This window comes from Mirounga angustirostris, unplaced genomic scaffold (assembly GCF_029215605.1).
Source record: "Mirounga angustirostris isolate CCGP_5_RB_7025 unplaced genomic scaffold, mMirAng1.0.hap1 SCAF_4, whole genome shotgun sequence".
NCBI lineage: Eukaryota > Metazoa > Chordata > Mammalia > Carnivora > Phocidae > Mirounga > Mirounga angustirostris.
In genome coordinates this window covers 113205003-113221281 of record NW_026991712.1, presented here as the reverse complement: position 1 = coordinate 113221281, position 16279 = coordinate 113205003, and the positions used below count along the sequence as shown (strand labels likewise).

The 16279-nt window shown below is 39.7% G+C and overlaps 1 protein-coding gene across 7 annotated transcripts in view; it reads right to left on the bottom strand.

The window, feature by feature from the left end:
- The window catches only part of EVI5 (ecotropic viral integration site 5), a 201250-nt gene extending 189268 nt beyond the window's left edge, over positions 1-11982 (bottom strand). For 4 of the 7 annotated variants that reach the window (XM_054512745.2, XM_045897187.3, XM_045897188.3 and 1 more), the window contains exon 1: positions 11685-11979. The gene's annotated coding sequence lies outside the window, so the exon portion shown is untranslated. Of the gene's footprint in view, positions 1-11684 lie in introns of all 7 variants that reach the window. The other 3 variants (XM_064588815.1, XM_064588816.1, XM_045897189.3) reach the window with 3 other exon arrangements.
- Positions 11983-16279: the final 4297 nt, after the last annotated feature.

The window sequence follows — 16279 nt, the reverse complement described above, 5'->3', positions numbered from 1 at the left end:
ATTATATTTGAAAATGAAATTGTCAACATATCACATGAAAATTCCTACCTCCTTTGTAAATAGCCTATTACAGACTGTATGTAATCTTTTTTTAATCCATGTAATACTAGAGTGAAAAGTCTCAAACTATCAATAAAAACCTCTTTTATAATTTTTTATATTAACTGGACAGATCTGCATGACAGATCTGAAGAAACATTTGTCATTTTCCTGACTTTAACATTATCCACAAAAGGAAACCTTCCCACTTTGTAAACTACAGCAATAGTTTCTAAAGAAAAAAGAAGAAAATGAACAGAGAATAGAAACTAATGGCCACCGCATCATAATTCCATGCCTACGTTGCAGGAAAATGGAATTTTACCAAGGCTACCAACTCCAACTAACCTGTTTACCAGACTTAAGTTTTTTTTTCAAAAAATCTTCTAAATATAAAATGTCAGTTTGTTGCTAATGTTTTATATTTAATGCTCCAATAATACGAGTTTATGATTTAATAGTTGCAAATCTGTATTTATAGTCACTGTTAAAGGACTTTACTAAAGGGCACCACGTGCACTGCTCTCTAGTTAACTAAATTCACTTAATTCTACTGGACTGAGACAGCTCAGAAATACCTTAAGCTACATATAAAGTTACCACACACACACACACACACACACACACACGCACGCACATTCCTCCAGCCCACTCCGAACATCTGTGTATTGCTGATACAGGTTATGTGATTGGAACACTTCAAGTGAATGAAGTACTATTCAGTTCTAGCATTTTAAATATTTAAAGTATCTGAAACTGTACTAGATATAACATGCAATTACCCTGAGGAATTAGCATTCACTAGCGCTTAAAACCTAAGAGCTATACAAGTTCAATTATACTCAAAAATTTAATGAAATATTTTAACTGGCCACTTCAACTATTACCCAGTATTAAAATATTTTTCATGTTTAATTACAGGTTACACTTATTTCTTAAGAAATAGTGCCCCTTTAAACCATCTTGATCAAATAACAAAAATTACCATGAGCTATGGATCTGAATTAAGTTTTGTTCATGCTAAAAAAATGAAGTCTTATTTAATGCTATACACTTCAGCAACAAATCCATAAAAGATATTACACAAACCTAGAATCTCTCCTGCTACTATGCCAACCTAAACCATCCAAAGAACAAGATAATATTTTTAAGCACACACAATACATCAAATAACTATCATTGGGTAGATATTATCATTTATCACACTAACATATGAGAAAATTATCTTATAGGTAGTTTTAGTAATCCACTTAGCTATTTTGGTAATTCAAAACTGAATACAAAACTGAAACTCATCTTGCTATCAGACAGATCTTCCTTATGTATTACCTTCCATATAAATTCCATTTGTCCTTCCTGCATTTTTTCATCTTCTTTTAATAACATCATAATCACAAAATAACAGCTGCTATTTATACTGAACATAAAACCCACGCCAGCTACTGCTCCAAGTTCTTTACATCTATTATTTGCATTCCTCATCACCATGCACAGTAAATATGAACACACATTTTCTGGTAAAGAAACAGACCCAGAGAGGTTAAGTAACAATGAAAATGACAAGGCAAAATGCTTGTTCTACTACATCATGCCACATTTTTTTTTTCCAGCCATCAATTCTTATAATGAAATTATTTATACAGAATTTTACTAGATTCTCAACAAAAACTAAGGTTGTTTTCCTTCACAGAAGGGGAAATTATTATTCTGTAAAATATTTTATTGTATTACCATATTACTGATGTAATTTCCCCAAAAACACTTTTGTATTAAGACTGGGAGGAGAGAATGCTGTCTAAAGTACACTGAGTAAGGGGCGCGTGGGTGGCTCAGTCGGTTGAGCGTCTGCCTTTGGCTCAGGTCATGATCCCAGGGTCCTGGGATTGAGCCCCACGTCGGGCTCCCTGCTCAGTGGGAAGCCTGCTTCTCCCTCTCCCACTCCCCCTGCTTGTGTTCCTGCTCTCACTATCTCTTTCCCTGTCAAATAAATAAATAAAAGCTTTAAAAAAAAAAATAAAGTACACTGAGTAAGAGTACTAGCTAACTAAAATTTGATCCTTTGAGCTGCACCTAAAATTGCTGTAGCTGAGGTGCTGAAGTTCACGGGTAAGAAACTAAGTCTGTTCCCTGACCTCAACCTTCCATTGTTACAAACACAAAACTATAAAAAAAAAAAAAAAAAAAAAGGGATATATCCGCATACACAATTTTTTCCTGGCAGCAGCAAGAGTATGTACTAAAATACCAGTTTCCCTATGTTTCAATCTAGTCTGAAAAAAGCACAAATTCAGAACAAGTACCTCCTAAAATATATCATATATTACATGAATTTTTTATTTAGTATACAAAATATATCAAGCATTATGTCAAGAAGTATGTTAATGGGTGGCTCAGTTGGTTGCTCAGTCAATTAAGTGTCCAACTCTTTATTTCAGCTCAGATCATGGTCTCAGAGTTGTGAGGTTGAGCCCTGTGTGGGTTCCACACTGGGCGTGGAATCTGCTTAATATTCCCTCTCTCTCTGCCTCTCCCCCCACCTGCTTATGTGCTCTCTCACCCTCTCTCTTAAAAAAAAAAAAGTATATTAAGTGCTGTCACTCCATACCCAATGTGAAATAAAAATGGGGTGCCTGGGTGGCTCAGTTGGTTGAGCGACTGCCTTCGGCTCAGGTCATGATCCTGGAGTCCCGGGATCGAGTCCCGCATCGGGCTCCCTGCTCGGCGGGGAGTCTGCTTCTCCCTCTGACCCTCCCCCCTCTCATGTTCTCTCTATCTCATTCTCTCTCTCAAATAAATAAATAAAATCTTTAAAAAAAAAAAAACTGGATAGAAGAATACATATGAAAAATCAGGAAATTCTGGCACAATGGTAAGTATCAATGAAATAATTTTTTAAAAGGTCCTCAGCATCTCAGCAAGGTAAAAGTACCAGGTTCTATTTACAAGATACATGTGGCCTCCACAAATTACTTAAGCTCCTCAAAAGTTATTTAAGCTCTTTTTCCTTGTCAGGAACTTGAAAAAAGGTTGAAGTGAATGTTATCTCCAATGCTTTCCTGTTGTAACATTCTAGAGTCAAAAGAGAAAATTGATACAAGATTATTTAAGCAGATTTTTTTAAAAGATTTTATTTATTTATTTGAGAGAGAGAATGAGATAGAGAGAGAGAGCATGAGAGGGGGGAGGGTTAGAGGGAGAAGCAGACTCCCCGCTGAGCAGGGAGCCCAATGCGGGACTCAATCCCGGGACTCCAGGATCACGACCTGAGCCAAAGGCAGTTGCCTAACCAACTGAGCCACCCAGGCGCCCTATAAGCAGATTTTTTTAATGCAATAGTTTCAATAACAGAAAAAAATCCCAAAATGTTGCACCTAGAAAACTAAGGTCTTACTCCCTGAAACTCATATGCTAGGCTACAGAAACAATCAGAAGTTTTGGGGACAAACCAAAACAATGAGAGTATATTAGCAAGACTAAATTTACGTAGTTACACAATAACCTTAGACTTTCAGAAGATGCCAAAGAAGCATGTAGGATTTTTTAAAAATCTGATAATATTGAATAAAACTAAAATATTATAAACTTAACTACTATGCATAGCCACACCTCTCTAGGTCTCACCTGCCATAAGCAAGTGGATCTTCAGCTTAATCAAGTCAGAAGACCTTAGGCCTCAGGCTCTTTGAATTACCATGAATTCAGGCAATCTCTCTCTTCCTCCCAGTTTCAGCTCTCAACTTTCAAACATGCTGCTCTGTCATATTTAAAAATCTCACTGGATCTTATTTATCCCTCTAAGTATCCCTGGTCTCACAGCATCCTGCCACCCCTCATAACTAAGCAACTGGAAAGATGTGTTTATCTTTTCATTCTTCCCTTTCTCACCTCCCACTTTTTCACTGCAATTTGGCTTCTACCCTACCATTTTACTGAAACCACACTTATCAAGGGTCGCTCACCAAGAGCCTCTTTGTTTATCTCTCTGCAACATGTGACCCTGTATAATACTCTATCCTTTTATTTATTGTGATTTTTCTGATTAGAAAATACATGTTAAGAATTGAAATATCACAGAAAAAAATTAAAAGTTTAAATACTCTGTAATCCTACTCTCAAAGACTGCCTGTTAGCAGTACAGTGTATCTCCATCAAGATTTCTTTTCTTTTTTTTTCCTTAAGTTTTATTTATTTATTTATTTGACAGAGAGAAAGCACAAGCAGGAGGAGCGGCAGGCAGAGGGAGAGGGAGAAGCAGGCTCCCTGATGTGGGGCTCAATACCAGGACCCTGGGATCATGACCTGAGCCGAAGGCAGATGCTTAACAACTGAGCCACTCAGATGCCCCACAAGATTTCTTTTCTAAAAAAAAATTCTATACATACACTAACATTTAAGAATATATGTATTTTTTAACTTACAGATTAGATCATACTATATATATTTTTCTTTGAGAATTTATTTAATGCACCTTGATCTTCTGTCCTTGTTAGTATTATTTAGTAGCTTGATTAATGGCCTCCTAGAGAGCTCTTCATCATAATACCCAGAACCTATGAATGTTACCTTAAATGGCAAAAGAGGTTTGGCAGATTAAGTCAAGGATTTTGTGATGAGGAAGTTATCCGGATTATCTGGGTTGGGCACATCTGAAGATGCTAAACTGTTGGCTTAGAAGATGGAGGAAGGGGCCACAAAATGCATGCAGGAAATACAAGGAATGCAATTCCAATAACTGGAAAAAGCAAGAAAACAGATTCTACCCTTGAAAACAGCCCTGCCAATAACTTGACTTTAGCCCAGTGAAACATTTCAGACTTCTGGCCTCCATAACTGTAAGAGACTAAGTTTTTGTTTTAAGCTGCTAAGTCTGTTAATTCGTTATAGCAGCAATAGGAAATATAGCATATACACACATCATATTACATTAGCTGTATAATTTTCTATCATAAGAATGTACCATATTTTATTTAGCAATCCTTTATTGATGGCTACTTGGGTTGTTTTCAACTTTTTATTATTATATACTAGGTGCCATGAATACCCCTAAACACATCTTTCTACCTTTCTGTTTCTCCAAGGAGTTATTCCATAGAGTACACCTATGAGATTAAGAAATGTGAAATTTCAGCATGCCTGGCTGGCTCATTCGGTAGAACGAGCAGTTCTTGATCTCGGGGTTGTAAGTTCGAGCCCCACATTGGTTGTAAAGGTTACTTAAAAAAGAAAAAGATAAAAAGAAATGTGGGCCGCCTGGGTGGCTCAGTGGGTTAAGCATCTGACTCTTGATTTCGGCTCAGGCCGAAATCATGATCAAGCCCTGTATCAGGCTCTGCACTGGGCGTGGAGCCTGCTTGGGATTCCCTCTCTCCCACACCCCCTCACCACCCACCCTGGCCCCCCACCCCCACCATGCATGGGCGCACATGCGCTCACTCTCTCAAAAAAATAGTGATATTTTAATTTTTAACAGATATATATATACACATATATATATATTAACCTCCAAAAAGGCTCTACTTATTTTTTACTCACAGTAACAACATTCAAGCCCTTCTCTCCTTCTTCAAAGTTCTCAACTTCTGTTAAATCAGTTTCCTGATTTATATTTCCTTCTCTAGTGGCTACTACTTCTGTTCTTTTGCAGACTCCTCTTCATCAGCTCACTTCTCTAATGTCAATGGCTCCCAAAGTTCTCATTCCAACCTGGCTCTCTCCTCACTACACACACTTTCCAGAGCTATCTCATCTACTTCCTTTTACCCCTAATTACTACTTACAAACAAAACAGAATTATTACCCTCTTTTCCCTCCAAAATCTACTCTTCAACTGTGTTCCCTCTATTAATGACTGCCAGATCAATATCTAGCAGCCTATGACATACATATCCTCACCCCACATACCATAGCTCTAGAATCCCTAAGATTCTCTCCTTCCTATCAATTTCTTGAAACAGGAATACATCAATTTTCAACTATATTACTTTACTGTGTGTTTTCCCTATCTTATGTCCTGTGCCCCACTGTACCAGAATAATCTTTCTGAAACTCAATTCTGATTTGTCACTTATAAGTAGACCTTTCACAGACTGCTTATTGCACTGTAGAATGGTATAACCACTTGGGAAAACTGTATGGCAATGTCTTCTAAAGTTAAACATATATGTGCCCCATGACCCAGTAATTTCACCCCTAGTTATTTATCTAAGAGAAATGAAAATGTATGTCTATAAAGAGACCAGTAATCAAGCATTCATGACAGCTTTATTCATAATAGCCAAATGGGAGAATGGATAAACTGTGTTATCGTTATACAATGGATTACACACCAACTAAAAAGAACTATTGGTATGTGCAAAACTGTTAAATCAGTTAAATCAAACTGTTAAAACAGCTGAATTTCAGAAACATTATGTTGGACAAAAGAAGCCAAGCAGAAAAGAATACACACTAATTTATTCTATTTTTATGTGAAGTTCAAGAACAAAGAAAACTAATCTGTGGTTTAAAAAAATAAATAAATAAATAACAGAACAGGAACTAAAAGAACCCTTGGGGGGGGAGGGAGAGAGATTCACAAAGGCATATACATTTATCAAAACTCACTGCATTGTATAGTTAAGTTCTATGCATTTCACTATATATAAATTTACCCCAAAAACTTTTTTTTAAGATTTTATGTATTTATTTGACAGAGAGAGACACAGTGAGAGAGGGAACACAAGCAGGGGGAGTGGGAGAGGGAGAAGCAGGCTTCCCACTGAGCAGGAAGCCAGGTGCTGGGCTCGATCCAATCCCAGGACCCTCCGATCATGACCCAAGGTGAAGGCAGACGCTTAACGACTGAGCCACCCAGGTGCCCCTGAAGTAGGTTTTAAATCTTAATATTTGCTTTAAAAGTTTTTGGGGTGGGGCGCCTACTTCACTCAGCATTTTCCCTTACTAGTTAAAAAAGCCTCAAGATTTAAGACAAATTAATCACTTAATTACCCCCCTTTTTTTTACAAAATTATCACCTCATTCAGAAACAATATATCAACTGTGCCTTCCCCTAGTTTTTAAATTTTGTGAGAGCAAGGATTTTATCTATGTAGAATAGATCACCATTATCTTTCCAATACCTATCACTATGTTTGACACATAGGAGATGCTAAATATGTGTTATCTTTGGTGGTTCTTAATGACTTATGGATAATTTTATAACTTCTTTAAAATTCTAGATCACTTACTTATTCATTTTTCCAATCTTGTATGTTACATGTAAATGTACTATCATGCTTGACAACCTTTATAAACCTTGCTCACCTGACACTAGAAAAGAAGCTTCTCCACATTTTCAAAAAGGCAGTAGTCTTTAACTTTGTGTTCATCTCTTACATGTATTTCAGATAAATATTCAAAGGCATTAGACTTCTCATGGGCTTATTCCCTTAAATTCATTTTCAATTTACTTAAAGCTCTATCTTCTCACCACCATGTCTTCTAAACTATCCTGATTTCTGGTATACCTGAAGATAAATTTTTCTTCTTTCTCTCATGTGTCTCATTTAAACATCATATTATACAATTGTTCATTAAAGCTTTACTTTTATCCAGTATCTATTAACATTACTACCATAATTTATGAGAATGCTGGATTCATTTTTGACATAATAAAAGATCTGTACCAGGCCAAAAAAGACAGCTATTAATCATTTAAACACCAACTCAAAGTTAGACAAAATCCCCATCTTCACTTTTACATCAGTGCTTGCACTTTCCTATGAAAAACAAAAAAGAGCAATGATCAATAATAAAGCCAGGTCTGTTCCTATCTCTCATCAAGGTCCCTTCCAAGAACACAAGAACCATCAGTTCCTCAAGGAGAGAGCCCTCATCATGAACCCACAAGACAATGAAGACCCAGATAATAGCCAGTTTGACCAGCTTTAGGGAACACTTTTCAGAGTACAACTGTCAGGGTTGAATTAGTACAAAGAACAATTAACAAGCACTAAACCCACATTATCTTTGGTCACTTAAAGGATAAACTGCAAACAGCACAGGCAGGGGAAAGCTCTTCAAGTACAGATACAATTAAAACAAGAGCTGGAAATGGCAATAAACACCAGGCAATCTGAAATGAGAAATGGGATGATCCTTTCTGAGCAAATACATATGTCAACAGGTTCTATCTACAAAACATTAGTTAACCTCCATGTTTCCAAGAGGAAGGACTAGCAAACCACCAAGATAGATAGTAATAACTGCCAATGTTATCTTTTATTTATATTTTAATTTTATATGCAAACAAAAGGAAAATAATTGGTAGAGGAGCAGAAAGGCCACTGAGAATTGTGGGCAGTGTTAAGCAGACTTTTATAAATTTCACAAAACTTGTCAAAAATTAATTTGAAGGGCAAAATGGGCTGGCAGCTTTCTAGGTTGTCAAATAAGGACATTACAGAAAACAACAAACAAAAAAAACCATAATGTTCGTATGAAAAAGGACATTTTAGCAGAGAAAAGGATGGACATAATTTAAAGGTGAATATTTTAAAATGTATAAATTTAGCCTAAGAGAAAACAAAGAGATTTAAAAGATATAACCCTCCAAGGAGGAGACAACAGTGAACAGCAGATGCCAACACATTTTTGTAAAAGGAAAGCAGATGATGGACTTCCAGGTTAAGTTGGCAGACTGAACACACACAACTAATTTTTCTCCCTCCCCAAAACTCTACTAAAACAAGCATAAAGAAAATGTTGTTGTGTTCTGTTTTTAGCTCATAAACCACAAGGACAGAAGAAAGGAGGAAGAGATAACAGCAATAAAATTTTGGAAGCTGCAAAGAAGATGGAGGAGTGGTAACTGACTTTGTAAAAACAGCCAAATTACAAACCAGCAGTGCTGGCAACTTAGAACAAGCCCAATTTATACCATACAATCCTCAAAAAGCTCAGGGATGCCAGAACAAAGAGGGGGAGGGGAGACTAAAGCAAGAAAGGATCAGGTGAAAGCTGTGAACAGTTAGAAACCTGGACCCCATTCCTCCTCCACGCTACTGAGTGGCCCATCCTCAATGCAGCAGCTGATTGGAGATTTATTCTCTCAAGAGGATAAACCATACATGGTAGAAGACACAGGTATCCCAACAAAAAGAGGCAAATTATGTGGCCTTATATACTAAATGTTGTACCGCTCATTATTCAGCCCTCTTTCTTGAGTTCTCAGATCACTGGCAACCAAACTTCTATTCTCCAAGCACAAAACTGGAAGAGACTCTCTGGGAAATCTGACCAGACCAAAAGGAAAGACAGAGACACTGGAATAGCTTCAAACAGTCCACCTGAACCAATGGCTTCAATCTTGGCCACACAAGGGAATCACCTGGACGACTTTAGAAAATACTGATGTTAATCTATGGGGATAGAAATCAGAATAGTGGTTGCCTCTGGGCAGGGGGTGGGGAAGACAGAACAAAGGATATAAAGGAATTTTCTAAGGTTTTCACAATAGTCTGTATCCTGTGTTGGTGACACGGGAGTATAAATGACAAAAATCAAACTACACTTAAAATGTGTGTATCTTACCGTATGCAATTGACAAGCAGAATCTGAAATTTATACAGAAATGCTAAGAGCCACGAACTGCCCAGTGTTAAAAAACAAAGTTGGAGGCCTTATACTATCACATTATCAAGGCTTATTATACAGTTACATTAATTAATACAGTGATACTGGTGCAAGGATAACAAACAGACCAATAAAACAGAATAGAGTATCCAGAAACAGATACACTCTTAAACAGTCACCTGATTTATGAGAAAGTGCCACACAGTGCAGAGGGACAAGTATGGTATTTTTAAAAAAATGATGCTGGGTCAAAAAGATATCCACCTGGTTAAAAGTGAATCTTGACCCCTTACAAGCCATCTGAAATTTACTGTAAATTTTACACCTTAAATGTGAAAAGTAAAATAAAATAAAACTTCTATAAGGTAACATAGGAAAATATCTTCATATTCTTAGGCTAGGCAAGATTTCTTAAATAGGGCACAGAAAGCAGTACTCATAAAGAAAAATAGTAAATATATTTCATTAAAATCAACAATGTCCATCTGTCAAAAAAACACCATTAAAAGAGTGAAGGACAGAATGGAATAAGATAAATTATGTACAGTTTATAGATAGGGGTGTGTGTGTGTGTACACCTCCCAGAAAGGACTCATACCCAAAAAATTATAAATAAAAAAATAAGACTCAGACATCTCACAAAAGACATATAAATGGCCAATAAAAGATAAAACCACAACCATCAGGAAAATGCAAAATAAAACTACACTAATATATTACTGCACCTCTACCAGAATAGCAAAAATGTTTCCAACTGACAAGCATCAGCAAGAATGTGGGGTAATTGAATTACCATTCCCTGCTAATTAGCACAACCACTTCAAGAAAATGTTCAACAGTATCTAATACTAAAGTTTTATTATTCACATACCGCACAAACCAACAATTCCACTCCTAGGTATAAACCCCAACCTAGAAATATTCTGTTTCTTGACCTGTGATGGTATACTTAGTAAAAATTCTTTACCTGCACTCTTAGGATTGTGCACTTTTTCTGTGTATTATACTTCAATAAGTTTTCTAAGTTTCCTTGACACAAAGTTCTCAGAGACCTTAAGGCTAACATTTTAGAACAGAAAAGGAGTTTCAGGTAAACTCAAGAAAGTTTACTAATAAAATTAAAAAAAAAAAAACCAAAAAACCAAAAAACTCTTCTAACACGTATCAGTCCAGAACAAAGGTAAGTTTTTCTTGAACTTCAAGAAGCACTGGATTTCTTTCGGCGAAGAAAGGAGTTTATTATTCTACACTGTAAACCAAAGAAAAGATATCTTTGCAAGAAAATGCTGCTTTTCAAAGTCACCTCTAACAGCAATGGATAGGAGAAAAGCAAAGGAAACCATTGCAAAAGTTCTGGTTAACTCTTCGGTGAAAGGATGACAACTGACTTGATCTAAGACGCCCAAAAAACAGACAGACACAAAGAAATCACGGCAATTCTAAAGCAAACATCAACACCACAATCCAATCTACCGGAAATTCTGCGGTTAATTTGAGGCTTGCCCCGCTAGTCATAAGGTGATTCAGTGATGGTTACAAACGCTCTCCAAGTGCATCCTTGGGAGTCACCTAGCACACCTGGCTAGCCCATCACCTGCCTGGGGACTCTGCCTTGCGCAGAATCCCGGAGGCCAAATCAAGACGCCAACTTTGCAAGTAAGAGGAGCGGCGGTCTCACTCCATCAGGACACCCAGAGAGAACGGACTTCTGGCCTCGAGGGCAGGGGTGAAAGGTCAGTATCCCCCACAGGATTTGTGAGGAAGCACCCCCCAAGCTGCCCGGTCCCTCCACCTCCCTGGGACTCCACTGGAAGACCCGCTGGCGAGTTTCCTCCCCCGCGCCCACGGGAGGAGGGTCCCGGCCTCAGGGAACGTAGGCCCCGGCGAGGCCGGGCACGCCCGCCCCGCTCGTGCCGCAAGTTTGGTGGCGGCCCCCACTCGCCGCGCCTCGGCCCCGTCGTGCGCCCCGCAGAACCCGGGCTCGCGGCCCGTGCAGCCTCCGGGCCCGCCCGGCCTGGCGCGGCGCCCCTCACCTTGGAAACGTTGGGTGGACTCCACCGTAAACATTAACTTCCCATCCAGCCGGCAGCCTCGCCGCCGCGTCTCAGCGCCTCGGCCCCGCTCCGGCTCCGCGGGCCGCCTCCCCGCCCTCTCTCGAGCGTCGCGCTCGTTCGACAGCTCAGAGCCGCCACCGACCCTCACCCACCCTTCCGGGCGCCGCCGCTGCTTTAACTACTGCCCGACCCCTACCCTGCCCGCCCGCTGGCTCCTCCAGGGTCCGGCCGGCCGCGTCAGGAAAGCCCAAGGCGCAGGCGCGGCAGGGCCTTAAAGAGACCGGCCGCCTCTACCGCATAATGGGTTCGAGCAGGTTAGGGGCCGGGCGGCCGGTCGAGAAAAGGAGAAGCCGAAGCGATTGGGCCGTGGGGAACGGGGGCGGGGAAATCCCGCTCCCTCCTCCGCCTCTCTTTCAAAGCGCCGGCCCTCGGCCTTACGAATTGCAGACTTCCCCAGTCTCTTGGACCGCCCCTTGCATGTAAGAGCTGTTCAGGACACACCCCCTCAGGGGCCCGAGAAGACCCCCAGCTTGGAGCTGCGGGCCTCACGCTACCGCATCGCTCACGCGACTCTCAGGCCGCGGGAACGCGGCGCCGACGCACCGGCTTCCGAAAGGCTCTCCGAGCTCCCCGAGAGGTGACCTAGGTCACTCTCAAAAACAATAATCAATGTGCAAATAGCACTAGTGATTGCAAATCCCTCTACCTTCAGTCGTCTCGACGCACTGGGTTTATGCAGAGTCCGGCAGGGGGCAGAGCATGGGCACAAATATATGAAGTCCAGCCAGGCAACCATCCAAAGTCAACGAAAAAATTCTTAGAAGTACTTAGTTTGGGACAGAAACTACTCATTCCGGCCCAACTCCAAGAAAAACGGGCAAGAAAAATAATAAAGGTAATATAAATTACTTTCGTTATACATTTATAAATTACAAAATGACAGTAATTATCAGCACAAAAAACTCCAAGATTGTTTGCTTAGAAATTAGATAACCCCTGGTTATTTTCTGATATAAATTTGCAATCTCCAGAAGGGACTCCACTGTAGTAAGCATTTCAGAAAAAGAAAAACTCTCCATTTTTTTAAAACAGGCTCAGGAATTTTATGAGACAAAATTTTTCGTGACTTTTAGGTCATGCTGTTATTTGAAGTTAATTTCAATCAACAATTTTATTGAAACTGAATCCATTTTGTATAGGAAAGTTAAGGGACGTCTTGAAAATCTACTTTTCCCTCCTATATTACATCTATCAGCAAATCCTGTTGATTTTACCTCTGAAATTTTCCTTGAATCTGTTCTCTTGTATCTCCATCACCACTCTTGTCCAAGCTACCTGGGTGAGGGTGAAGGAGTGCCTAACCTACTCTTCTAAATGGCTTACCCATATGCACCCTAGCTCCTCTCTCATCTCTTCTCCACACAGAAGGCTATGTGACCCCGTCACTTCCCGGGTAAACCATTTTAATAACTTCCCATTCTCTTAGACAAAACCCTTAACTAACCCAGCCCTGCAGGTCAGGTGCCTTGCCCATCTCTTCTCTCCATTTCTTCTCACTGCTCAGACTACTGCTGTCTCTTCCATCCTGCTGTCTCTGTTCCAGCCACACTGGCCTCGTCCAATCCCTCAAAACTTCCTCCCTCCACAGAGCTTGTGCATATGCTTTGCTCAGTGCCTAGAAAGCTTTTCCAGCCTTCATCCTTCTGACCTCAGTCGGCTCTTGTCTCTACCTCTGAGAAGCTCCTTCTGACCTCCTCCCTTTGGTCCCTTCCTGTCACACAGTGCTGAAACTGTAGTTTTATGATTATTTTGTTGAATTTTTATTCCTCCCCCCCACCACTGGACGATTATTACATCCATAAGTCCAGGAGCTTGGTTTTCTTTGGATCATGGTTGCATTTCCATGTTTGTTCAGTATGTATTTGTTTAACTGTTGAGTGAAAATCACAGAATGTTAGAACTTGAACTAGATGTGCCTTAAAGATTACCTAAGTCATAGAAAGGTAAAATGTCACAATTTGACATTTGAGATCAGAATCTAAAAGAACTCCAATTATTTTTAAAACTAATTTTTTATTGTTTTACCTGGGCTGTCACAATATTCTTTGGGTAACCATTAAAATGGAGTTCTCAGAGCTCCTGGTATAAACCCCTGTGTTAATGATAGCTACGGGACAGGCCCACATGGAACTAATAATAACATTGGTTGCTTCAAGAGAGAAAAACTGGGTGCCTGGGAGACAGGACTTTTGACTGCCCTTTTGTACCTTTTCAATTTCCAACCATGTGAATATATTATCTATTTAAAAAGAAACAACACAATAGAGTGCTTACTGTATGATTTTATTTATTTGAAGCTCCAGAAAAGGTAAAACTCAATCTGTGGTAAAAAAAAAAAAAAAAAAAAAAAACATAACTGGTTGCCTCTGGCAGGGCATTTACTTGGAAGATACATGAGAGAAATTTCTGGGTGATAAAAATGGTTTAAATCAGGGCGCCTGGGTGGCTCAGTTGTTAAGCGTCTGCCTTTGGCTCAGGTCATGATCCCAGAGTCCTGGGATCGAGCCCCGCATCAGGCTCCCTGCTCCGCGGGAAGCCTGCTTCTCCCTCTCCCACTCCCCCTGCTTGTGTTCCCTCTCTCGCTGTGTCTCTCTCTGTCAAATAAATAAATAAAATCTTAAAAAAAAAAATGGTTTAAATCTTGATAGGGATGTGAGTTACAGAGGTGTGTTCATTTTGTCAAAAAATGGACAGTTAACATTTCATTATGTGAATTTTACCTAAGAAACTATATAAAAATAAATGAAACTTACTAATTAAAAAATAAGCTAACACACGATTGAGTACTCTCTGGGTATGAGTATTGGCAAGGGCTGTACATATGTAATTTCTTTTAATCTTCGTAGTATGGTCATGAAGCAGGTATTATTATAACCGCCTTGCATATGAGAAAACTGAGATTTAGTAAATACCAAGTAACTTGCCCCTATGTATACAACTGGAGAATGGTGAGGTAGGGCTTTGAACCCAGTCAGTCTAATGCCAGAAAGTGGTTTATGTATATTGTCCACTAGATCAAGAGCTTGGCAATGATTGAAATCATATTCTGTCTTAGGCTTCTCAGTAGCCCCAGTACTTTGCATAGTAGCTGTTCAGTGTATTTTGAATGAATGATAAAGAACAACCTTGGTGTTGATTTTATTGTACAAATTATATTTTTTAATTGGAACCATATATATACATATATATATGATGTACATACTTATATGTATATATAAGTATACAAGATATCTACTTCCTATATATATATATACATAATGTACACACACATATTCCAAATAATCTAACTAATCACTGCTGTGTTAAATGCCTGAGATATTTTATCTTAAATGGCCCAAGGAGAGATGCTTATATACCATTACCTCTGACCCTCTAGCAATCTCCTGGTTTACTCCTTTCCTTCACTCAATTTATTTGATGAAAGAGCTTACACTTTAACTTTTCACTGAAATAGCTCAATCCAACCAGAGAAGTAGCTAATTCTGATCTTTCACAAGTGCTTGAGCACTTGCGTAAGCGAAATTCTGCTGTGTGAATTCCACACCAACACCACCTCTGCTCCAGCTCTCTACCTCTCCACTGTTCACACTCTGGAACTTCAAAACAGAGGAAGCATGGGTGCAGTGGACAGTGGCACCCTCCTTGGAGACAGTTAAATTTGAGGGAAATTCAGTTAGCAAATCAAAAGTTTTCTGTGTTCTAATGCTGTACACCCTTGGCATTGATTAGTGTCAACTGCACAGGAGAGGGCTTGAGCTCTAGTCTCTCTAAACCTGGCAAGGGTTAAATCTCAGAACACCATGCTCTCAACTGCCAAAGGTGTTTTATAAGTCAGCCATGTGAGTCATTGCTCCCAGAAAGGAAGAGGAAAGGAGGCATTCTCCTGAGAGGCAAAAACTACCCAGTATACGGAAGAGGAACTCACCAGTGGAGTCAACCCCATCTGTGAACAACACTCCACCCTTGCCCTGGGCAGCTCACATTTGGGGTTTCCTTAGAGAACCAGGGCATCTCAGTTACATTCTAGGATTGCACTCTCCCTTACAGCAGCCACTAGCCGCATGTGATTGTTTACATTTAAACTTAAAATTTCAGGGGCGCCTGGGTGGCTCAGTTGGTTAAGCAACTGCCTTCGGCTCAGGTCATGATCCTGGAGTCCCAGGATCGAGTCCCGCATCGGGCTCCCTGCTCGGCGGGGAACCTGCTTCTCCCTCTGACCCTCCCCCATCTCGTGCTCTCTCTCTCTGTCTCATTCTCTCTCTCAAATAAATAAATAAAATCTTTAAACTTAAAATTTCAGTTTCCCATTGGCACGCACACATTTCAAGTGCTCAGCAATAGCCATATGTGGCTACTGGCTACTATCTTGGACAGCACAGTTAGAGAACATTTCCATCTCTCAGAAAGTTCTGGCAGCACTCTTCTAGAAAAAGGAGAAACAACACTCCATTGAGACTCCCAGCTAAAGTTCAAAATATCTTGCTTTGGAAAAATGAAGGCTCATAATGAAATAG